The following is a 25,259-nucleotide window of genomic DNA, read 5'->3' as shown; positions in this document are numbered from 1 at the left end:
TTTGGTTGAAACATGAAAAACCATCTAGTAAAGAGATTCTGGATGCTCCCACTACTCTCTGCAAGATGTGGTCCATTTTGGGCAAAGGATAGTGGTCTTTTAAGGAGACTTGATTTAAATTTCTGAGATCTACACAGAGTCTGATTTCACCTATCTTTTTTCTCGTAGGAACAAGATTGGACACCCATTCAGAAAATCTAATGGGTGCTATGATGCCTGCTTCAAACATCCTCTTTACTTCCTTCTCAATCAGGGGAATAAGCATAGGGTTAATTCTTCTAAGTTTCTGCTTGAAGGGTTTCTGGTTTGGTTTTAAAGGAATGGTGTGTTGTATCACCGAGGTGTCGTAGGATTTCAAGTCCTCATAGCTCCAAGCAAATACATCCTAGAATTCTTTGAATAAGTCAATGTACTTGGGCTTTTGATCAGATGGTAGATTTTTGGACAGTTTGATCATTTTTGGCTTCTCTGCCATCCCAATGTTGTGTTCCTCTATATCAGTGTTTATGGGCTGTAATTTTGGCTTTTTGGGAACATCATTAGCATCAAACATATCTTCTAGTGGGGTCAGGCCAGCAGGCAGAAAGTTATCCTTTAAGTCAATGATCTCTGCCTCTGTTTTGTCTGTCTCTTCCAAGCGCATTTGTTTCAGCTGTTCAATGTTTTCTTTGTCAAAAATAGTCGGGTTCAGGATCTGTTTGGCTATTGCAGCTGTTACAGTTTGCTGATTTTCATTTGTTTGCTATTTTGGATCTGTTATAGCATCCATGTCAATGTTAATATTTGAAAACTCATGCTCGAGGGTGAGGAAATAGTTAATCTGGGCATCATTTTCGAACACTTGCCAATCTTTAATGTTATTTGGGACAGCGGGCCTATGTTTTATTTCAGCCGTGAAGTGATGGTTTGGGTCACAAGGCAGCTTACATGTACTAGCAAAGGTGGCTAGGCTGTGTGCATGAATATTGTGATTTCTGGAAATCTTGTCAAGCTTGAATTCTGTGAATGCATTGAGTATATTAGTGGCAGCAGTCCTATAGGCTCTCATTCTATTGTCATTGGTTACAAAATTTCCTTTCATCTGTTGTATGATTAAATCAGAGTCACCTAAGATGGACACTTTTACAACTCCTAGAGCTTTGAGCAGTTTAAGACCTAGCAGCAGAGCCTCATACTCTGCCATGTTATTTGTGCATTTGAAATTCAGTCTGTAGGCATGACCTTCTGCATGGTTGTTATATGCGTTGTGAATCCAGACACCTATCCCTGCTCCTAACTTGTTGACAGAGCCATCAAACTCTAAATACCATGTGATTTCCTGCTTGTGGTTGATGCCTAAAGTGCCAGTCAACTTAGGATTGGGCAGATTTGCGCTTTCTGTTTGGGTAAGTTCCACTTGCATGTTGGTTGCATTGACTGTTGTGACAATTTCGTCAGTGTGTGCAGCCGATTCTTCATTGATCTACGCTTGTTGTTCCAGAGCCAAAGGCTCATCACACGTTGGAGAATTCGTGTCATCATTAAACAAAATAAAGGAATCCATATCAGAATGGATTGAATAAATGGGAAAATTTTCAGGCTTGCTCTCACTACTTACCACATATTTCATGAGCGTTTCTCTATACAGTCTCTTTGGTTGCCCAAAGACTAAAATAGTGGCATAGGAAAGGTCTAATTGAAGGGATCCTTGGAGCTTTGCTCCCCATGATCTTGATAGGAGCATGCCATGCTTTGTTGGAATGTCAGAAACTACTACATCCATGAGGATGGTCTTGTTGGGATATTGGACTAAGGAGACACATAGGTCTTTGATGAGGCCTAAACATTTCACTTGACTTGAGTCAAATGAGTACAAGTCTTTGTAAGGTCTTGTAACATCAAGGTTCAGTTTTTCCATAACTGCTTTGGGCATAAGATTGTGAGATGCCACTGAGTCAAACATAGCATTGTGCAAAACTTTGTCATGTATATGCAAACTGACATAAAAGGGTGGGACAGGTCCATGTATTGATTTTCCATTAACTTCTGGGCCAAACAACAATTCTGGGGTGTCATCTAAAACATTTACATCATCCTTAACCTCTGGCATTTGAAGTGATCTTTGAATTTGTTGCCTATATACATCGTGTTTGGCAAGTTCTGAGAGGGGAATGGATATCTTCAACTTAACTATTTCCGCCTCTAAATTAAATGGTTTTTCCAATGGAGTCTTGGTGTTGATAATGGCAGTTTTTTCCTTTTCATTTGAATTATCTGCGTTTCGCTCTTGTTTATCAGTGTTATGAGAACTGATTGCTTGCGGTTTTTCGGTTTCAGGAAAGTTTTTTGGAACACTGTTCGAGCTTTCTTTTGAGGGAGGAGGTGGCAAAGGCTGATCGACAGAAGGCTGCGGGTCTGTTATGTCTTCTACAGTCACTTGATGCGGGTTTGGAACATTTGTATCAGCTGGTTCTGTTATGACAGCCTTGCCTTTAGTCTTGTTGGGCTGTTTGCCATCCTTTGTTTTGCTAGGTTCGGAAATGTCAATGGTCCTAGTTCTCAGCTTATATTGTTTGTGTACTTCATACACAGCAGTATCATATCCTTGTTTGAAATCAAAAGACTCACCATATTTAGTTTGAAACTCATTACAGTCATGCTGATTTTGGTCTTCTTGGGACAGGAAAGTTTTATGCTCACCCTTTAGATCCATCAAGTTCATGTGAGTGTCCTCTATGGGTTCACTAGAAGTAGATCCTTCAACATAGTTATCTTGAAAAGGGGGTCTTATGTCATGGTCTTGGTTAGACCTACCAGCATTTGTGTTCTGTGTTTTCCTAAAATTTGGGTTCCTTATGGTATTAGACTGTTGTCCTTCCCATGATGCTTTCCTTTCGACATTTTCTACTCTCTCTCCCAGACTTTGTAGGCCACTAATAATAGCATCAAGCTTTTGATCAAAGGCTGAGGGTTCTTCCTTAAAGGTGGTTCTTCTTTCCATTCTAGCTCTGTTTCTCTTGGCAATTAAGTTGGCTTCTACGCTGACAGCAATGTTTTGCATGTCTGCAAGGGTCTGAGGAGCTCTTTCTTTTAACTGGTATGCCATATCCGAGTCGAAACCATCCGGAAATTTGTATAAGGCAAGGTCAGGTGGAGGCCTTAAGTTCTGTGGTATTGCGTTATATACATTATTGAATCTTGCACAGTACTCCAAAACAGTCTCTTGAGGACCTCGTTTGATTGTATCATATTCAGCTAGTATGTGCAAGGGGTCTTTCTTTTTCTCCCATCTGTTGGTAAAGGATTGGTAAAGCTCATCTGGGGTGGTTATGGAATTTGCAGCAAGTGATCTGAACCAAGTTCTTACATCACCTGTCAAGCTCTGAATGAAAATTCTCATTCTCACGCTATCATCGTCTATCTCGTAGTTTTCAAAATAGCCTTGCATCTTTTTGGTATGCTGAATGATAGTGAAAGGACCAGTGGAATCAAAATATCTGATCTTGGATTGGTACTCTTGAGGTAAAGCCCCAGCATTAGCGGGCAATTGCAGGGGTGCATATCTATTAGCCATATTGGCAGGGATAAATGGAACAACTGGGATAACAGGGATAATGGGAATAACAGGGATAACTGGAACGGTGGGAACAACAGTAGTAGTAGTATGTGCAGTGAATGAAGGTGTGGAAGGAGTACTTTGAGATGTAGATGATGAATTAGGGGAAACAGGGGTTGAACGAAATAAAACCTTGACAGGAGTCGGAATATAGCTAGGGTGAGCTGTTTCAGGACTCAAATCAGCAAAATTTTCCTGTCTTTCTTGCTTCCTAAGGATTTTTGGGATTAGGTTCGGATTTTCAAAAGCAGCTGGAGGGTCTAGATCGGGGTTTGATCTTGTATACCGAGTTTTCCTCTTTGGAGCCAGCTTCCGAATTCTGTTTTTGGTATTTTTTCTGGGAATGTTATTTAGAAATAGCAAAGGACTGATCAAAATTTGGGACAGCTATTTGTAACTTAAAACTAGCATGAAGATTGACTGAAGCAGCTTTTATTTACTTCTGTTAATGCAAAGCAAAGAACAGTTTCAAAGGCTTCCTGGCTGACATTCAGGCTTCATCTGTAGTTTTAAGAGATAAACAGCAATTGGAAAGATTGATTTATGGTCTCAGCAGAGCTTTCTTACCTTCTTTGTGAAATCATCTGAGGAAAATCCCCAGTGGAGTCGCCATTATGTTATCACTCAGGTTGTCCCCAGGTTGGAGTAAGGGATACGGCCGAGGTAACCACAAACCAACTTTGGATTGTAGGCTCTAGCCCACCTGCAATCAGAGAGGGCTCTCTCTTTCTGATTTAGCTTTGTTGAAAATGATCTTAGGCTAGCTATTGAGTTTAGGGGTTTTTTGTTCTGATTTTGGTGGGAAAATTGATGTTTCAGGTAGAGAGGTAGAGCATAGTCTGAAAATTTCAAACCATTGGGTGTGGAGTCGACTGCTGGTGTGTTCTCTTGGTCACCATAGGGAAAATGGAGCAAGATAGCTGTGCATGAAACAATGTTTCAGGTTTAAACGATGGAAAGAATGCTAAGTAACGAGAGGCAGTTAAGAATCTCTCAATCAGCTTAACAGATGGAGGTAACAGAGCTCTACCTAGGGGCAGTGAAGAATCCCTAGATAATTGGCAAAACACAGGTGAATCGGGGTAAATATGAGCCAGAAGGAATTCATATTCATGACCAATTCATTCAGAGGAAAACATAAAGAAACAGTAGAAATTGAGCATAAAGTGTATTTAAACAAATTCTAAGCTATTCTTTCTTTCTGCTATTTAGATAATGGTGAACAACAAAACAGAGGTAAGATGCACTTATTGTTTCAGGCTGCAGCACGAGAATTCCATCTTCATATCTTCAAAACATTCATTTACAACAGGCAGTTTGCTCTCCAAGCTTTCAACAATCTTTGGTTATAGAAAAAACTCAGGTATACAACGTGAGTCTCTAGTGAAAATTCTCAATTGACCAACCCTTGAAACAATGTTGAGGGCGGTATAAATAGGGAAAAACTCTCTACAACTGCTTTTATTACATCTTGACCTAATCAGGTCTAAAAGAATGATTAATTTTACCTAATCCTATCTGCAATAAATACATAAAAATATCTTTGGCTGCGCTGAGGACTGCCGTATCAAATGAAGTGAATGTGCTTGTCCTCGGTGGCTTGGTGCAGTGTTTTCTGAAATAAATGCGCATGGGTTTCTGCTTCTTTGTTGTTCGGTGGCTTTGAATGCCTTAATTGTGATTTGGGGGCAAGGATGGGCTTACGCCTCCTGACTTGACTTTTCTGAGGGACTCATTAATGTACAGGTGCTTCGAGCCCCTAAAAAATCTTCAGCTGATACTCTTTGGCTCTCCTTCTTCCTCTGATACTCTTTGACAATAAACTGGGCTGCTGCTTTGATGTGCTATGCGTTAAATCAACATTTAATGGCCGTTGTTCGGCTCTCTGTTTCCTTCAAAACTGTTTTCTGCTCCTTCCTGAGTGCTTTGCGAAGAAAAACGGGCCATTCGACGCCTTTCGGGCTTGCTGGGGGCTGCGTGATGAAAAGATTCCCTAAAGATTCCCCATTTTGGCCTAATTTATCCAGCTAGGCGCAAATCGCGCATCAAAAACTGCCTCAGAAACTGATTCCGGGGCTCCAGAGTGCGATTTTCTCCCTTCGCACCAAAAACTGATGATGACGTCAGCATGATGTCAGCAGGTGGGACCTTGTACGGCAGGTGACGTCAGCGATGATGTCAGCATGATGACGTGGCGGGATGACATCAGCATGATGATGTCATCACGTACGGAGGTGACGTGGCAGTACAGCGGGTCTGATGATGTGGCAGGACACGTGGCAGGGTACGTGGCAGGGTGACTCGGCGGTACAGTGGCAGGAGGCCACGCAGGCGGATGACGTGGCAGGTGACTGGGTAGGGGGGTGATGCAGGTAGGTGATGTCACTGGGCAGGAGGCGATTTCCGGTTTTGGGGCGCATCGCCTTTGGACAGAGGTGGTTTCGGGGGAGGGGGCTCCGCCACAGCCCAGAAGGCAACGCGTGGCGGGAGTACGGCGGCAATACCGCCCATCTCCCAGACGCTATCCTTCGGGTGCGTTGGGAGACAGGAAGGCCTACCCATCGTAGATCTGTGGGGCGGGCGATCTAACGGTTGGCGGCAAGGACAATACGGCGGAGGGATAAGGGGTGGGAATATACACAGAATATTCCGATTTTAATAATGCGCGGCGGTGGGTTTAAAACTTAGGGAATGGCGGAGTTTGTGGGTTAATGCGCACGGATTAATATTTTCAGGGGTGAGACTTTGGGAAAATGGGAAAATATGGTTTTTTTGGAGGTTTGTGTGGGCAGGATTTGAATATTTGCAAGCCCAACTTTAGGGGAAGGGTGGCAACAGGGGCATTGTAGAATTAGGGGAATGGCTGTTAGTCTGACCAGGTGTTATACCAATTCCAAGACACGGGTGGGCTAATGGCAGCCCCAGATGGACTGTTCTTTCCCTGACTTAGAAAATATGGCTATATTGCCAGGGAGGGGATATTTACATAGGGGAGTTTTATATACATATTTTTAGTAGGGGAAGGGGAAAACTGATAGGGAGTTATATACTAGAGTTAGTAGTTAATATGGAGATGATAAGCAGGCGCTAAGGTGGGGGACATTAGGCTAATTTTTGGGAAAAGAACTTGTAAAGAAATGAAATCCTTGAGCGGAGCAGATCTCCACTAAGGCAAATGACATGGAAAATGATGAAACTAAGAGGAATCAAGCAGATCTTGACCTCTTTGGGGAAATTAGTAAGTGACTTGGGGAATAAGAGGAAAGGGGAGTTAGTGATGTCCAACTTGAGCTCCTCCAAATGAAAATAGCCTGATAACTGTGATCTGGAAAGATAAAACACTTTGTAACCCAAAATTGATCATAAATCATCATTCTGCAACCTCACAGCTACCTACCCAGCCTACTTTCCTAACATTTTTTCTTCTTTTTTGGTTTGGGTGCACTTAGACTTGCAGACCCTGATTTACAATTTTTCTTTTGAATGTCTTCCTATCTAAGTCTACACTTATTTCTGCCAAGGGCCCAGATTAAGCAGTTGGGTCCCTTTGATTCGCTACCTATCTACAAATCTGCCAAGATTAAACTGTTTGGACAGATATCATTCTCTATATTCTAAAACAGGAAATTGAAACCTAGGGAGGCCAAGATTAGACTGTTTGGACCTCCCTTAAATGAAAACTCTTCAAAACTGGAACAACTCATCAAAATTGGAATACAGCAGTGGCATTTGGACTAGCGCACTTCATGGCTTTCTTCTTTGGTCTCTTGTGGAAATATGGAACACTGCAGCTTGCAAAGTATGACATATTTGGCCTGTAAAAATGTCAATCATGAAAAATGAAACCCTGTTGCAACAGGAGGCTAACAGTTGGAACCTCACTAGTTCATTTCTAGCCTTGATATTAGTGAATGCCTTCTTGATATCAGAGCCTTGTCTACTCTGTTGCCTGATGGATGTAACCTCCACACCTTGTTGTCTTTCTTGCTCTGGCTGGAAGGAGCTGGCTGATGTCTCCATACTTGGGGGAACTTGCTGTTCAGTTGGCCCCTCTGGCAATTCTTCCTCTGAATAAGGATTCAATCTTTGTCTCTTTTCTCCTTGTTGATCTGTAGATGTCCTTATGGGGGTTTCTTCCTGTTTATCCCTTTTCTTGGCCCTTTCCTCATTAGGAGGAGTCTGCAATACCGAGATTTTAGTTGTCGTTGCTTGTGTTGAAGGGTCTTGCCCTTGACTTTGTTCATCTATTGAAACTGGCCGGTCTGCCATTGTCTCTTGCTGCTCTGAATGCTGCACCTCTTTTCCTTTGGATGTGTCTGCTGGTGGAGCACTTACTTGGGCAGGCTGTTGGGAGGCCGTGGCGGATGAGGTGCCTTCTCCAAGGTGCCGAGGTCCTGTGAAAAACACCTGTCCAAAAGATTCCAGGTCAACTAATTTTTCAAGGTTTTTGATTGCTTTTTTTGTAATCTCTTCTTTAGTAAGTTCTTCCACTAGTGTGCCCTCTACCCATTCTTGTTGATTGGCATATTGTTCAGTTCCAAGGATTGGGAAGTGGACATACCCTGTGAGCTTGTTTTCAACTCTTCTAAAGCCTATGAAATGCTCCGGGCCATATGGTGCCCAAAGAAAACTTTGTTTCAGCTTGAGTTTATCTCTCAGAATATTGTCAGCATCCTTCCAAGCTTCCTCCCTTTTATTAAAGATAAAAGGGCCCAGTTGGTGTCTTATCTTAAGATGTGCTTTTTTCCTAGCACCATAGAAGTGAGTCAAGTCTGCACTTTTGAATTTCTGATAGTACTCCAGGGCAAAGAGTCTCATGGGGACATATTTTGGCAGTCTGTAGGGGGCCAATTCACAGCCATAAATCCTTATTACAGTGTGGTTTTGGTAGAAGTACCAGACACCAATGTTGTATCCTTTTGAGAGATGTAGGATTCTCTGCATTTCACCAACGAGCCTCGAAGGAGGATCTGCTGACAACAAGCAAGTGGCTGGGTAGAAAAAAAGGTCAATGAACTCACAGTATGTGTATGGGGAGTAATTAACATGATGGAACACTGATGACCAAAATATCACAGACCTTCGCTCCCCCCTAGCATCCAATTTCTTGAGGAAAACTGGGAAACTATCTGATTGATAGTACAACAGCAAATGATATATATAAGAAGTATATTTGAATACCCTTTCCCTTTCTAAGTTCATGAACTGCTCATGAATCTTGTTGGCTATGAAGGTAGCATAGTCATACTTGACAGCAGGGGGCTGTCCTGGGGTAAACATGGACATCAAAGCAAATACAGTCTCATCCACAATTTCACTGGTTTTGAATCCTAGGATGTAGGAGATCATGTCTATGAACATTTCTCAGAAAACCAACCATGGTGATAGGGGATTGTGAATCTGGAGTAACACTCTGGTGGCATGAACAGCTTGGCAATTCGGTCAACCTCTGCAGAGGGCAACTTTGAGGCTTGATCCAGCAATTGTCTCATGGAAAGGGGGACCAGAGGCTGAGTTGGTTTGAATTGCAGCATCTCATTTATGGACTGAGGGGTAATGTAAAAGAGGAAATTTCCGGCAGGGTCCATCACTGCCCTTTGAGAAGGCTCATAATTAGCACAACACTGATGGATGAGGTTAGAGAAGACATTCACTGAGGGCAGGTAATATATGGGCATGTTTGACTCCCATATTCCTAACAGGTCAGCTTTGTTTCTGAAGTTATTCCTTAGCTCACAGAAAACCTGAAGGTGAGGCCTGATTCCCTCCATATCATCAATTTGATAGTCTCTGTCAGCAAGAGGTATCCACTCTAAATCTTTATGAGGTGCATTTAATGGTGCAATATTGAGGGCAACTGGAGCATCCATGATTGACTGTGATTATAGTTGGATTTGGTCTATATTTTAACAAGAAAACAGAGTCCTAACAGTGGATTTCTTGACAGGAATTTACAGTTTGAATTTATATGGAAATGGCCTCTCTTGGCAGGATTCAAAAAGGAAAGATCAAGTCTTTAGAGTTTAGCTAGGTAGCTGAGAAAAATGGTGAAAGATGGCTTCGGTTGCAGGTGCTTTCTTGGTGGTTCTATAGGTAGAAATGAGCTCAATTTCGAGTTTCAGGGGCAATTTTGCAGAGGGCTATGGAGTAAACAGGTTTTCTTTGGAAGCAATGGTGAGTGGTGAGTTGAAAGGAGAGGTTTAGAGATTAAAACACACTTCAATCACATTTAGTTCTTTCGGAGGTCGTTTTAATAGAGAAACTTGATAAAACAGGGTTTATAGGTGACAGTCGAATAAATACCTGTTTATTCGTGACTTTGCGGTGAAATGGAGTCGCAGGTAGAGCCGAGGAGGTCAGGGTGGCAGGTTGAACATGACTGGGTGGCAGGCTGGGACGTGAATGGCAGATTGAACATAGAACTAATGCATAGACTTTTACCATTGGTCGCGTAAAACAAATAAAAACATCACTTTTGTTGGTTTTTTAACGAAAATTTGTGTTTTGCAGACTTTTTGGCGCTTTTTGTGCTGATGTCAGCATGACGTCACATGGTCCTGTAGCAGGGTACGGTGGGTAACGTGGCGCCTGACGTGGATGGGTGACGGGGCGGCCACGACGGATTGTACAGTAGCGAGGGCGCTGACGCAAAAGCCGACGTGGGGGTGACGTGCGCGGTGGGGAGGACAAGCGGTAAGTGGTTTGCTATCGGACCGCTTTTGGTACAGGAGTGGTTTGTGTCAGCGCGGGCCCGATGCAATCGAAACGGGCCACGCGTCCCCGCGTATGGCGGAAAAACCGCTTTCTATCGGGAGCTAACCCTTGTACAGCGAGGTCACTCCGATATCGGTGAGGGCTGTCCGATCTGTCAGGCGCAATCCAACGACTTACGGGATGCATAGATGTTGGTGCGATACGGTGCGGGGACCCGCTCGTATATTTAATGTTATAAAATAATGTGGGGGTTTAGAACTTTGGTTATATGGGTTTTATGTTTGCGCAGGCGTGGTTATTGGTTTAATCAAATATTAAATCGATCCCAAAATATACGAGCGCGAAGGGTATTGAGGTTTGGTTTATGTGTGAGGGGGTGAGCATGGTTATTAATTTAACCAAATGTTAAATTAACCGCAAATATTTGGATGCGGAAGGGCTAATACCAAGGCCCCAAATGGACCTAGTATTCCCCTAACTTTGTATTGTATGGCTATAGTGCCAAGGGGTGGGATATTTAGTATTTTTTGGGGTTTTTATATAGTTTTTTGTATGATAGGGATGGGGAAATAAGAGAGGGAGCTATATAATAAAGTTAAATGTTAATGTGATTTTATGGAATGAAACTATAACAACAGATGCTAAGTTTCTAAGGTGAAAACTTAAGCATAAGAAAAATGGAAGGACTATGGAATGATGATTTTTACACAAGAAATGTGGCTTCTTTCCACTAAGTAAACTCAGAGTTTAACTTAGTATTTCTCATAGAATGAAGTGAAACAAGACTTATTGGGCAGATCCCAATGTCCTTGAGGGGAAGTTAGTAAAAGATTTCTGGGGAATGAAGGGGAAATTAGACATGCCTCCATTGTTATGCTACCAAACAACTGCCATGGTACCAATGTCATTGATGAGATAAGTCTTTCTTGACAAGACAAAAGTGATCACCAACTTGCTTCTGCAACCTCAAACTGCCTACCCAGCCTATTGCACCTAACATATTTTCTTCCTTTTGATTGGGTCGTCTTGTCTAAGTCTACCCTTATCTCTTCCAAGGGCCCAGATTAAGTAGTTGAGCTCCTTAATTTCTCTATCCATGTACTCACCTGCCAAGCTTGAATTGTTTGGACAGATATTCTTTCTGTATTCTACAACAAGCAATTTAAACATGGAATGGTCCATATTGAACTGTTGGGCCATCCATTAAGTGTGATAAACAACAGTATTTGCACATTGTGAACTTGCAAATAAGATAACAGTGGCATTTTGACTGGCCACTTTCCTGGTCTTTTGCTTTGGGGTTCATTTCTATCACTTTTTCTGACCAATTTACTCTTCTTGCCCTTTGATTTTTCTTTTAGGGCATACCCTCTTTACATTTTTTAATTTTCTTTATCTATGTACAAAATATGGAACCTTTGCAGCATGAAAGGATGAACATATTTGGCACTTCCATAGTCAATCATGAAAAATGAAACCTATTGGTATAGGAACCTAACAGTGGCTCCACTTGGGGATGGCTTTTCCTGATGAAAAGCTAAGAACAGAAGGTCAGATGGCCTTATTCTTAGTCATCTGTTTGTAATTTCAAAACTTCCTTCTCCTGGGAACTAATGATCTGAACCTTTGTAGCATGTGTGCACTCCTTATGAGCTGATCTGTACAAAATTACAGCCCTGTCTTTGCTGGTTTCTCTGAGTGCTTATCAACATCTTTATAGTTCCCAAGTCTTCTTCTTAATCTCTTCTGGTAAATTCAAAATATACACCCAAAGTGGTGTAATTCCTTGATCTTTTCCTTCAAAATCTACTGCATCTTGTTCCTTATCTAATTGCTGTAAATGAAAACTGGTGAAAATACAAATATTTATGTACAATATACAGTTGTGTTGTGTTGATCAAAGGGAATCAAAATAATGCTTGAGCATTCGCCCATTGACTGGGCCTTCCTCAGTATCTGTGCCATCCAAACTTTTCAAAAAATAGGTGTTGTTGCCTTGTACTGCCTGAATGACATAAGGTCCTTTCCAGAGAAAATCAAATTTCCCATGTTTCCCTTTATCTTCCCTCCTAGAGTCCCATCTCAGCACTTTGTTTCCTATGAAGAAATCTTCAGCTTTTGTTCTTTTGTCAAAGATCTTCTTGAGTTTATCTTGCAGAACCTGGGTTCTCTGATATACTTCTTCTCTTGTCTGCTGCAAGTGAATAGTTTGATTGATCCTTCTCTGAATATCATTAGGCTCTGCTTGTATTTCTTGCAGCAACTTGATCACAGGGATTCCTAAGGAGGAGGGGAAAACAACCTCCAGACCATATACCAATTCATATGGACTTGTTCCAATGGATCTTTTGGTGGTCAATCTATCTGCCCATAGGGCATTTACAAGCTTCTTATGCCAATTCTTTTTGTTTTCCTCCAATACCTTTTTAATGATGTTGATGAGGCTTTTGTTGGATGACTCAGCTAGGCCATTACCTTGAGGGTAATAGGCTGTAGAGTGGCCCAAGGTGATGTGGTACTTATGACAGAAATTGATCATTTTTTTGGATTTGAATGCAGCAGCATTGTCTGTAATAATTTTTTCTGGACAGCCAAATCTGGACAAGATGTTGGTTTCTAAAAATTGCATGATGGTTGAATCATTGGCTTGCCTACAAGGGATGGCTTCTATCCATTTGGTAAAATAGTCTGTGGCAGTCAAAATCCACTTGTGTTGGCCAGAGGAGGAAGGGTGAATTTCACCAATGAAGTCTAGACCCCATTGTTGAAATGGTCTTTCAGTTGAGATAGGTTTAAGGGGTAAAGGTAACAACTTTCTCTTGCCTTCAAAGATCTGGCATTTGTGGCATGAAACTACAAACTTTTTCACATCAGTAAACAGGGAGGGCCAATAAAATCCAGCCCTTAGGATTTTATCAGCTGTTGATTTCCAATACAAGTGCCCACCACAGTCTCCTGCATGAAATTCCTTGAGCACTTTGTCAGTTTCATCCAATGTTAGGCAATTAAGCAAAATACCTTCATGATTTTTCCAAAATAAAACATTGTCTATAATACAAAACTTTGATGCCTTCATTTTCAAGAATCTCTTTTTAGTCCTGGACAACCCTGGAGGAGCTTGCAGGTTTAACAATACAAAACATATGTCAGCATACCAAGGGGATTGTAAAAAGGCTTGATTGATCTGTGGAGTCGCCATCTCCTGTTCGTTGTCCAGTTGATTGATATCAAGAGCTTGGAAGTTGGTTTCAGTCATTAATTTGGCTAATCCTTGTCCTTTTATAAGTTTTGTAGGCTTGATTTCAATGTCATACTCTAAGATGTTGGCTATCCATTTGCCCCTTTTACCTTCAATCCCTTCTTGAGTTAAAATATCCTTAACCACAGCATTTGGAACATAGGCTATCACATGTGAGTACAGGATGTAAACTCTAAAATCCTTGATGGCTTTTACGAGGGCATAAGCTTTCTTTTCCATGATCTGGTATTTCAAGGGAGCATCTCTAAGGGCTTTGCTGAAAAAGGCAATAGGATTCTCACACCCTTGGTCATCTTTTTGCAATAGGACAGCAGCAATAGTATGCTCAGATGCAAAGGAAAAGATCATGAAATCTCTATCAAACATGGGACTTGTGAGGACTGGTGTTTTTGTCAAAGCTATTTTGATGTCCTCAAATGCTTGTTTAGCTTCCATCATCCATTTGACTTTAGAATCTTTCTTCAGCATGTTGTTCAACAGTCTTATTAGCTCAGATAAATTGGGAATGAACCTTCTTAGGAAATTGATCTTTCCTAGAAAGGCTTGTAGTTCTTTGATGTTTCTTGGATGGGGCACTTGGAGAATAGCTTGAATTCTATCTGGGTCAATCCTAATGCCATCTTTTGAAATTATGTGACCTAGGAGTTTGCCTTCTTCTAGGCCAAACAGTGATTTATTTTGGATTAATGATATGCCATATTTTCTGCAAATTAGGAAGACTTGTCTCAAATGCTCTAGATGTTCTTAGTCTGATTTTGAAAAAGCAGTGAGGTCATCAAGGTATATGACTAAGAAGTCATGGATCTCCTTGGCAAAGGCTATGTCCATTGCTCTTTGAAATGTGGCCCTTGCATTTTTGAGTCCAAAAGGAATTTTGACATATTTGAAGGTTCCCCAAGGTGTTGTAAAGGCAGTTTTGTCTTGATCATCCGGGTGGACTAAAATCTGATTAAATCCTGAGAATCCATCTAACAATGAGATCCTAGAGGCTCCCACTACCCTTTGTAGGATATGGTCCATTTTTGGTAAGGGGTAATGGTCTTTGAGAGAGACCTTGTTCAAATTTCTCAAGTCAACACACAGTCTTATCTCTCCCATTTTCTTCCTAGTAGGCACTAGATTTGAAATCCATTCCGAGAACCTGATAGGTGCAATGATTCCAGCTTCATACATTCGTTTAACTTCCTTTTCAATCAGGGGAAGGAGGACATGATTCACCCTTCTAAGCTTTTGTTTGAAAGGTTTTTTATTCTCTTTCAAGGGTATAGCATGTTGGATGACTGAAGTATCATAAGATTTGAGGTCCTCATAACTCCAGGCAAACACATCTTGGAATTCCTTAAACAAGTCAATGTATTTCAATTTCTGATCAGCAGGCAATGCTTTGGAGAGTTTTACCATTTTGGGATTTTCTGTGGTTCCAATGTTACAGTCCTCAATTTCTGCATTGAGAGGTTGCATCTTTGGCTTCCTAGGAATGTCATTTGAGTCAAATATGTCCTCTAAAGGAGTTAGGCCTGTGGGCAGAAAATTGTCTTTTAGTTCAATTACTTCAGCTTCTGCCTCAGCTATTTCATCAAGATCTGTTTGCTTTAGCTCTTGTAAATTCTTGTCATCAAAAGTTGTTGGGTGCAAAATCAGGTTTGTTGTTTCAGCTGATATATTTTGTTCAATTTTGTCTATCTGTTGTTGGTCATCCATGCTGCTTGTATCAATGTTTATGCTGGAGAATTCCTCTTTCAAAGTCAGGAAGTTATTTATTTGTGTATCATTCTCAAAAACCTGCCAATTTTTGACATTATCCAGGACAGCAGGTCTGTGTTTGATTTCAGCAGTAAAATGGTGGTTGGGTTCAAATGGTAGCTTGCAAGTGCTGGCAAAAGTTGCCAAGCTATGTGCATGTAAGTTGTGCTTTCTAGGAATTTTGGTGAGTTGAGATTCTGAGAAGGTGTTAAGAATTTCAATAGCTGCCCCTCTGTAAGCTCTCAACCTAAGATCATTTGTAACAAAGTTTCCCTTCATCTGCTGTATAATCAAATCTGAATCCCCTAGAATTGAAACCTTAATTGCCCCTAGACCTCTGATCAGTTTTAGACCTAATAAAAGGGCCTCATACTCGGCCATATTGTTTGTGCATCTGAAATTTAATCTATATGCATGACCTTCAGCATGGTCATTTTGCATGTTGTGTATCCAAACCCCTGCCCCTGCTCCTAATTTGTTCACAGAGCCATCAAACTCTAAGTACCATAAGATCTCTTGGTTATGATTAGCCTTAAGAGTTTTAGAAGCTTGTTCAATGGGCAGATTTGGCTCTTGTATGTCATATGATATATCATTTCCCTTTGTTGCATCAATCATATCAACAATTTTTTGACCTTGGGCACTAGATTGTTCTTCTATGCTTTGTGTTTGTGCTGCTTCTAGGAGTTTGACATCAGTTTTGGTACACTTCCCAGCATTATATAAAATGAATGAATCCATATCAGAATGCATAGAATAGATGGGGAAGTTTTGGGGTTTTTCCTGACTGCTAACCACATATTTCATTAGTGTTTCCCAATATAATCTCTTTGGCTGTCCAAAGACTGAAATGGTGGCATAGGACATGTCTAGTTGCAAAGATCCTTGGAGTTTTGCACCCCAAGATCTGGACAAGAGCATACCATACTTAGGTGGAATATCGGCGACCACCACATCCATCAAGATTGTCTTAGCTGGATATTGGACTAAAGATACACAAAGGTCTTTGATTAGGCCTAGACACCTGACCTGGCTGGAATCAAATGAGAACAAGTCTTTGTAGGGCCTTGTGATGTCTAGATCCAGTCTCTCCATCACAGATTTAGGCATTAGGTTATGGGAGGCTCCCGAATCAAACATAGCATTATGAAGCACTTTTTCATGAATGTTTAAGCTCACATAAAATGGAGGAACCCCTCCATCTACTGTTTTACCATTGACTTCCGGACCAAAAATCAACTCTAGTTGATCATCAAGAACATTGACTGCATCCCTATTCTCTGGTATTAGGAGTGACCTATTGATTTGTTGTCTGTACACTTCATGTTTAGCCAATTCAGAGAGAGGAATTGCTATTTTCAGCTTACCTATTTCTGTTTCTAAGTTGAATGGTTTTTCCATCTGCATTTTTGTATTATGGACAACAGACTTTTCCCTTTCAGCTGGATTTTCAGTGATCTTTTCTTGATTATGGGTGCTGTTTTGAGGTACATCTGATTTGAGATTATTTTCAGGAGAACAGTTTAGATCTTCTTTTGAAGACTGGGATGTGAATGACTGGTTCCTTGAAGGCTGTAAGTCTGATATGTCTTCCACAGTGACTTCCTTTGGGTATGGGTCTGTTTTAGTAGAGGATTCTGTCAGGGCAACTTTATTCTTTGTTTTCTTTGGCTGTTTGGTATCCTTCAGCTTGGTAGGTTCAGGCACATCTATGGTTCTACTTCTTAATTTGTACTGTTTATGAACCTCATAGACTGCTGCATCATAGTCTTCCCTAAAATCAAATGACTCTCCGGATTTGGTTTGAAATTGGTTAAAATTATGAGCTTCTTGGTCATCTTGTGTTAGGAAAATTTGTTGGTCACTGTTTAACCCCATTAGGTTGATTTGGGTGTCCTCTATTGGTTCACTGGATGTTGAAGCTTCGGCATAGTTCTCTTGAAATGGAGGTCTGATGTTCTGGTCAGGGCCAACCCTTCCAACATTTGGATTTTGATTTTTTCTAAAGTTTGGGTTTCTTGGAGTATTATTTGGTTGACCTTCCCATGATGATTTTCTTTCAATAGTTTCCACCCTATCCCCAAGTCTGTCCATGCCTTTGATGATTGCATCAAGTTTTTGTTCAAATGCTGAAGGTTCCTCCTTGAAAGTAGTTCTTCTTTCAGCTCTTGCCCGATTTCGCTTAGCAATTAGGTTTGCCTCCACACTAACAGCTATATTCTGCATGTCTTCTAAGCTTGGAGGGGCTCTTTCCCTCAATTGGTATGCCATATCAGAATCAAATCCATCAGGGAATTTGATCAAAGCTAGATCAGGTGGAGGCCTAAGGTTTTGAGGAATAGCATTATAAACATTGTTGAACCTAGCACAATAGTCTTGGACAGTTTCTTGTGGGCCTCTTTTCAAGTTGTCATATTCTGTTAAAATGTGTAGAGGGTCCTTCTTCTTTTCCCATTTGTTTAAGAAGGATTGATAAAGAGCTTCTGAATCAGCTATAGAATTTGCAGCAAGTGCTCTAAACCAAATTCTTACCTCACCAGTTAGACTTTGGACAAAAATCTTCATTCTCACATCATCATCATCTATTTCATAATTCTCAAAATAATCTTGCATTTTTTTAGTGTGTTGCTGGGCTGTATAGGAGCCAGTACCATCAAAATATGTGATTTTACTCTGATAATCCTAAGGCATAGCCCCTGGATTTCCAGGCAACTGAAGAGGAGCATAACGGTTTGCCATATTTACAAGGATAAATGGGACAACAGGAAGAAATGGGACAGCTGAAACAGCAGGGACTGGAGTAGAAGTATGTGCAGTGGATGGAGGTGTGGAGAAGGTGCTTTGAGAGGTGGATGAAGAACTAGGAGAAGCAGCAGTAATGTGAGGACAGACTGAAGCTTTAGCAGGAGTTGGGATATAGTTCTGCTGAACTGTTTGAAGGTTTGAATCAACAGATTTTTCTTGTTCTTCTTGTTTCCTAAGGGTCTTAGAAATTAAATTGGGATTTTCGAAAATAGCTGGAGGATCTGGGTCAGGGTTTGACCTGGTGTACCGGGTTTTCTTCTTTGGAGCCAGCTTCTGAATTTGTTTTTGGTATTTTCTGGGAATGTTTTAAGATCACAGTTTTTCCACAATATTTCTACAAGAATTTCTTTAAAACATAGGAGGCTTTGGGCTTTCCTTTGGGTATGTTGAAATAGGGAAACTGATCAAATCTTTGGAACAGCTGTTAAAGCCTAGAACTATACTGGAGATTGACTGAAGCAGCTTTTATTTACTCCTGTAAATGCAGAGCAAAGACAGTTTCAAAGGCTACCTGGCTAACTTCAAGCTCCATCTGTAGCTTTAGAAAATAGACAGCAGTTACAAATAGCCATTCAACATCCCCAGTGGAGTCGCCAATGATGTTATCACTCAGGTTGTTCCCTGCCTCCTGAAGGGAATACGACCGAGGTAACCACTAACCAATCTTTTAGTTGCAGGTCCTAGCCTACCTGCAACTAGAGAGGGCTCTCTCTTTATAATTTAGCTTTGTTTTGGTGTATTTTAGGCTAGTTATGATGCACATAGTTTTGTTTTAAGTTTGTTGGATGGTGATTTCAGGCAAAATTGGGATGCAAGTCCAAAACAGTCTATACTATTGGGCAATGGAGTCAATGGTGGTGTACTGCTGAAAGTGTTTCTTGGGTGAATAGTGATGCTACAGAGCAAGATAGGAAGTCTAGGAACAATTTTCAAATCTGGAAATCGATGGAATGAAGTCAGGGAATGAAAGGCAACCAAGAATCTTTCATTATGCTTGCAGAGGGAAAGTGTATGAACATTATCTAGGAGCAATTGAGAATTCCTAAATGGTATTCAAAGTGAAGGAATTAGTGCAAACATGAGCAGTTAAGAATTCATATTTATGACTAATCCTGAAGAAAACATAATTAATAGCAGAGATTGAGCACAGGGTGCATTAAAACAAATCCTAGGCTATTCTTCTTCTCTGTTACTAAGATTATGGAACATATATGAAATTTGTAAACACAGAAAACATAAAACACAGTTTAGAATAACTTATTGTTCCATTGAATGACACAGGAATTCTGTAGCAGGTCCCAAAACATCATTTTCACATTCAGGCAGTGCAGAAACCATGAACTTCAACAGCCACTTGTATTAGAGAGTCTCAAAAATTACAGCGCAGTCTGGAAAGAAAATTACCAACCCCAAATACATATTATGGGGAGGTATTTATACAGAAAGGGAGATACAAAATATCATGAAGATAAGTCTTGAACTCATAACTTCCTTTACCAACTCTTAAGAAGTAGTAAGTGAGGGAATAAATGCTGTAGTAAATATGAATGTGCTAGCTGTCCAATTTGTCAGAGGTATTTTGACTTTCTGGGCTGAGTGAGTCGGCTGGTCACTGCGCATTGATCTCTGCATTTGTTGTCTTGATGCTGCTATGTTGTTTGTCGTTGTCTTGGCCTTTATCATCGGTGCTTGATTTCTTTGCATTTAATGAGCTGTACGCTGACCTGTAGCTGATTTAAAAGAATTAATAAACAAAATTACCTGAGCAATGTCTCCAGCATTCCTTTCCACCAATCCTCTGTAGGCAGCTGATGTCTTTGTATCTTTATCAATGTTTCATCAGCTTCAGTGTATTTATAAAAATTGGGCTGGACTTCAAAGAGATGGTTTATCTCATGTTCAATGTAGAACAGATTTTCTAATTTGTCATAGAGACTCTATCCAGATGGAGGCCCTGTTTCTTCTGAGGTGCTTGAGGAAGCTGTGATTTGATTGGAGGCATAGTTGTTTACCCTGTTAGCATATTGCTCATGTGATAGCAGTCTCCCAGCGCTGGTTAATAAACTGGGTAGCCCTCTGCTCTGTAATGCTGCAAACTTTATTCTAAAGTCATTTACCTCTGCCTGCATCTCTTGGCATTTTCTCTCCAGAGTTTGCACAAAATTCCTTAGGGTCAGCACCCTTTTTACTAGCAAGATGGTATCTGTCCTGTTCCTGATACCTATTGCTGCCAACTACTCTTTGGTATGAGTGTTCAGGAATTGGATCATTCTGTTGGCTTGCTCAGGCATATTTCCCAAAGATGCTCTAGCCTTTTGATTTTCAAACTGAGCTAAGCCTATCAATTCCATTTGCTCATGAATAGTTTCAATGGATTGCCATTGGTTTGTAATGGATTGGCCAATTTTGGCCCACAAAATTTTCTTGACTTCAGCTAGGGTTTTGTCAAGAGTAAGCTCCTTTTCCAGCTCCTTTATTCTTTTCTCCAGGGTTTTCACTTCCCTTGTTTTCTCAGCTACATCCATCTTTGACTTGTCATATCTCACCTCAATTTTAGCCAGCTTTTCTTTGGCCTCTTTCAATTCTGCCATCTGCACTTCCAGGGCCTTTATTTCTTTCATCATCTCCTCCATGCTCAGGCTGGCCTCTTGCTCTGCTGCTGCTGTAGTTGTTGCTGAAACTGGTGCTGAGCTTGAGGTACCTGCTATGGATGTTGGATCAATGGGAGGGACTGTTGTGGTGGCCGTAGGAGGAGCAGCTGTAAGAATGTGGGTTGTTTGAATTGGCTGAGAGGCCAACTCTCCCTGTCTCCCTTGTAGTGATGCCTCCAAGGCATTCTCTGTTTCTATCAATCTTTTATGCATCTTCATGAGCAAAGTAACCACATCCTCCTCTTCCTTTTGTTGTGCCACCTCTGTAGTTTGAGGATGTAGTGTAGCTGGCAGCCTGAGTTGTCTTCTGAGGGCTGCTATGTCTTCCTCTTTCTTTTTGATCAAGGCCTGAATGCCCTTCGGATCCTTGGGATCATGTCCCAACTCTATAATAATCTCCTCCAAGGATTTGATTCTATTATCCTTAGCCATTGAGGAGGCCTTCTCTAATTCTAGTTGGGCAGAAGTATTATGCAATGAATTTTGCAATCTATGGGCCAACAATGTTTTGTTTGCCAAGGTAGAATATACCATTTCATCGGTCTGCTTGTGTAACTCAATCTGGTCTATTGGATGGATATCCTTGGAGAGAACTTCCAGATTGGTTCTGATATAGTCAGCAGCTGATTGTGGTTGCTGCATCGTAGGTCTGAAATGACTGAGGGTCATTTTTCCTTCTTGGATGTCATAGGCTTCCATTAGCCTTTGCTGATTAGTGGGAGCCATTCTTAGCAGTTGGTTGTAAAGCTGGAACCTCACTGGCTCATTTCTAGCCTTGATATCAGTGAATGCCTTCTTGATATCAGAGCCCTGTCTGCTCTGTTGCCTGGTGGATGTAACCTCCACACCTTGTTGTCTTTCTTGCTCTGGCTGGAAGGAGCTGGCTGATGTCTCCATACTTGGGGGAACTTGCTGTTCAGTTGGCCCCTCTGGCAATTCTTCCTTTGAATAAGGATTCAATCTTTGTCTCTTTTCTCCTTGCTGATCTGTAGATGTCCCTGTGGGGGTTTCTTCCTGTCTATCCCTTTTCTTGGCCCTTTCCTCATTAAGAGGAGTCTGCAATACCAGGATTTTAGTTGCCTTTGCTTGTGTTGAAGGGTCTTGCCCTTGACTTTGTTCATCTGTTGAAACCGGTCGGTCTGCCATTGTCTCTTGCTGCTCTGAATGGTGCACTTGTTGCTCTGAATGTTGCACCTCTTTTCCTTTGGATGTGTCTGCTGGTGGAGCACTTACTTGGGCAGGCTATTGGGAGGCCGTGGTGGATGAGGTGCCTTCTCCAAGGTGCCGAGGTCCTGTGAAAAACACCTGTCCAAAAGATTCCAGGTCAACTGATTTTTCAAGGTTTTTGATTGCTTTTTTTGTAATCTCTTCTTCAGTAAGTTCTTCCACTAGTGTGCCCTCTACCCATTCTTGTTGATTGGCATATTGTTCAATTCCAGGGATTGGGAAGTGGACATACCCTGTGAGCTTGTTTTCAACTCTTCTAAAGCTTATGAAATGCTTCGGGTCATATGGTGCCCAAAGAAAACTTTGTTTCAGCTTGAGTTTATCTCTCAGAATATTGTCAGCATCCTTCCAAGCTTCCTCCCTTTTATTAAAGATAAAAGGGCCCAGTTGGTGTCTTATCTTGAGCTGTGCTTTTTTCCTAGCACCATAGAAGTGAGTCAAGTCTGCACTGTTGAATTGCCGATAGTACTCCAGGGCAAAGAGTCTCATGGGGACATATTTTGGCAGTCTGTAGGGGGCCAATTCATAGCCATAAATCCTTATTACAGTGTGGTTTTGGTAGAAGTACCAGTCACCAATGCTGTATCCTTTTGAGAGATGTAGGATTCTCTGCATTTCAGCAGTGAGCCTGGGAGGAGGATCTGCTGACAACAAGCAAGTGGCTGGGTAGACAAAAAGGTCAATGAACTCACAGTATGTGTATGGGGAGTAATTAACATGATGGAACACTGATGACCAAAATATCACAGACCTTCGCTCCCCCCTAGCATCCAATTTCTTGAGGAAAACTGGGAAACTATCTGATTGATAGTACAACAGCAAATGATATATATAAGAAGTATATTTGAATACCCTTTCCCTCTCTAAGTTCATGAACTGCTCATGAATCTTGTTGGCTATGAAGGTAGCATAGTCATACTTGACAGCAGGGGGCTGTCCTGGGGTAAACATGGACATCAAAGCAAAGACAGTCTCATCCACAATTTCACTGGTTCTGAATCCTAGGATGTAGGAGATCATGTCTATGAGCATTTTTCCCTCCTCAGTAAACCAAGCATGGTGATAGGGGATTGTGAATCTGGAGTAACACTCTGGTGGCATGAACAACTTGGCAATTCGGTCAACCTCTGGAGAGGGCAACTTTGAGGCTTGATCCAGCAATTGTCTCATGGAAAGGGGGACCAAAGGCTGAGTTGGTTTGAATTGCAGCATCTCATTTATGGACTGAGGGGTAATGTAAAAGAGAACATTTCTGGCAGGGTCCATCACTGCCCTTTGAGAAGGCTCATAATTAGCACAACACTGATGGATGAGGTCAGGGAAGACATTCACTGAGGGCAGGTAATATATGGGCATGTTTGACTCCCATATTCCTAACAGGTCAGCTTTGTTTTTGAAGTTATTCCTTAGCTCACAGAAAACCTGAAGGTGAGGCCTGATTCCCTCCATATCATCAATTTGATAGTCTCTGTCAGCAAGAGGTATCCACTCTAAATCTTTATGAGTTGCATTTAATGGTGCAATATTGAGGGCAACTGGAGCATCCATGATTGACTGTGATTATAGTTGTATTTGGTCTATATTTTAACAAGAAAACAGAGTCCTGACAGTGGGTTTCTTGACAGGAATTTACAGTTTGAATTTATATGGAAATGGCCTCTCTGGGCAGGATTCAAAAAGGAAAGAGCAAGTCTTCAGAGTTTAGCTAGGTAGCTGAGAAAAATGGTGAAAGATGGCTTCGGCTGCAGGTGCTTTCTTGCTGGTTCTATAGGCAGAAATGAGCTCAATTTCGAGTTTCAGGGGCAATTTTGCAGAGGGCTATGGAGTAAACAGGTTTTCTTTGGAAGCAATGGTGAGTGGTGAGTTGAAAGGAGAGGTTTAGAGATTAAAACACACTTCAATCACATTTAGTTCTTTCGGAGGTCATTTTAACAGAGAAACTTGATAAAACAGGGTTTACAGGTGACAGTCGAATAAATACTTGTTTATTTGTGACTTTGCGGTGAAATGGAGTTGCACGTAGAGCCGAGGAGGTCAGGGTGGCAGGTTGAACACGCCTGGGTGGCAGGCTGGGATGTGAATGGCGGATTGAACATAAAACTCATGCATAAACTTTTACCATTGGTCGCGTAAAACAAATAAAAACATCACTTTCGTTGGTTTTTAACGAAAATTTGTGTTTTGCGGAATTTTTGGCGCTTTTTGTGCTGACGTCACATGGTCCTATAGCAAGGTACGGCGGGTAACATGGCAGCTGACGTGGATGGGTGACGGGGTGGCCATGGTGGACTGTACAGTAGCGAGGGCGCTGACACAAAAGCCGACGTGGGGGTGACGTGCGCGGCGGGGAGGACAAGCGGTAAGTGGTTTGCTATCGGACCGCTTTTGGTACGGGAGCGGTTTGTGTCAGCGCGGGCCCGATGCAATCGAAATGGGCCATGCGTCCCCGCATACGGCGGCAAAACCGCTTTCTATCGGGAGCTAACCCTCATACAGCGGGGTCGCTCTGATATCGGCGAGGGCCGTCCGATCTGCCGGGCGCAATCCAACGGCTGACGGGATGCATAGATGTTGGTGCGATATGGTGCGGGGACCCGCCCGTATATTTAATGTTATAAAATAATGCGGGGGTTTAGAACTTTGGTTATATGGGTTTTATGTTTGCGCGGGCGTGGTTATTGGTTTAATCAAATATTAAACCGATCCCAAAATATACGAGCGCGGAGGGTATTGAGGTTTGGTTTATGTGTGAGGGGGTGAGCATGGTTATTAATTTAACCAAATGTTAAATTAACCCCAAGTATTTGGACGCGGAAGGGCTAATACCAAGGCCCCAAATGGACCTAGTATTCCCCTAACTTTGTATTGTATGGCTATAGTGCCAAGGGGTGGGATATTTAGTATCTTTTGGGGTTTTTATATAGTTTTTTGTATGATAGGGATGGGGAAATAAGAGAGGGAGCTATATAATAAAGTTAAATGTTAATGTGATTTTATGGAATGAAACTATAACAACAGATGCTAAGTTTCTAAGGTGAAAACTTAAGCATAAGAAAAATGGAAGGACTATGGAATGATGATTTTTACACAAGAAATGTGGCTTCTTTGCACTAAGTAAACTCAGAGTTTAACTTAGTATTTCTCGTAGAATGAAGTGAAACAGGACTTATTGGGCAGATCCCAATGTCCTTGAGGGGAAGTTAGTAAACGATTTCTGGGGAATGAAGGGGAAATTAGACATGCCTCCATTGTTATGCTACTAAAC

The sequence above is a fragment of the Pinus tabuliformis genome, chromosome Q (assembly GCF_031772625.1).
Source record: "Pinus tabuliformis cultivar Carrire ecotype Pingquan chromosome Q, CPIR1, whole genome shotgun sequence".
Taxonomy (NCBI): domain Eukaryota; kingdom Viridiplantae; phylum Streptophyta; class Pinopsida; order Pinales; family Pinaceae; genus Pinus; species Pinus tabuliformis.
This window is presented reverse-complemented; position numbering follows the sequence as displayed.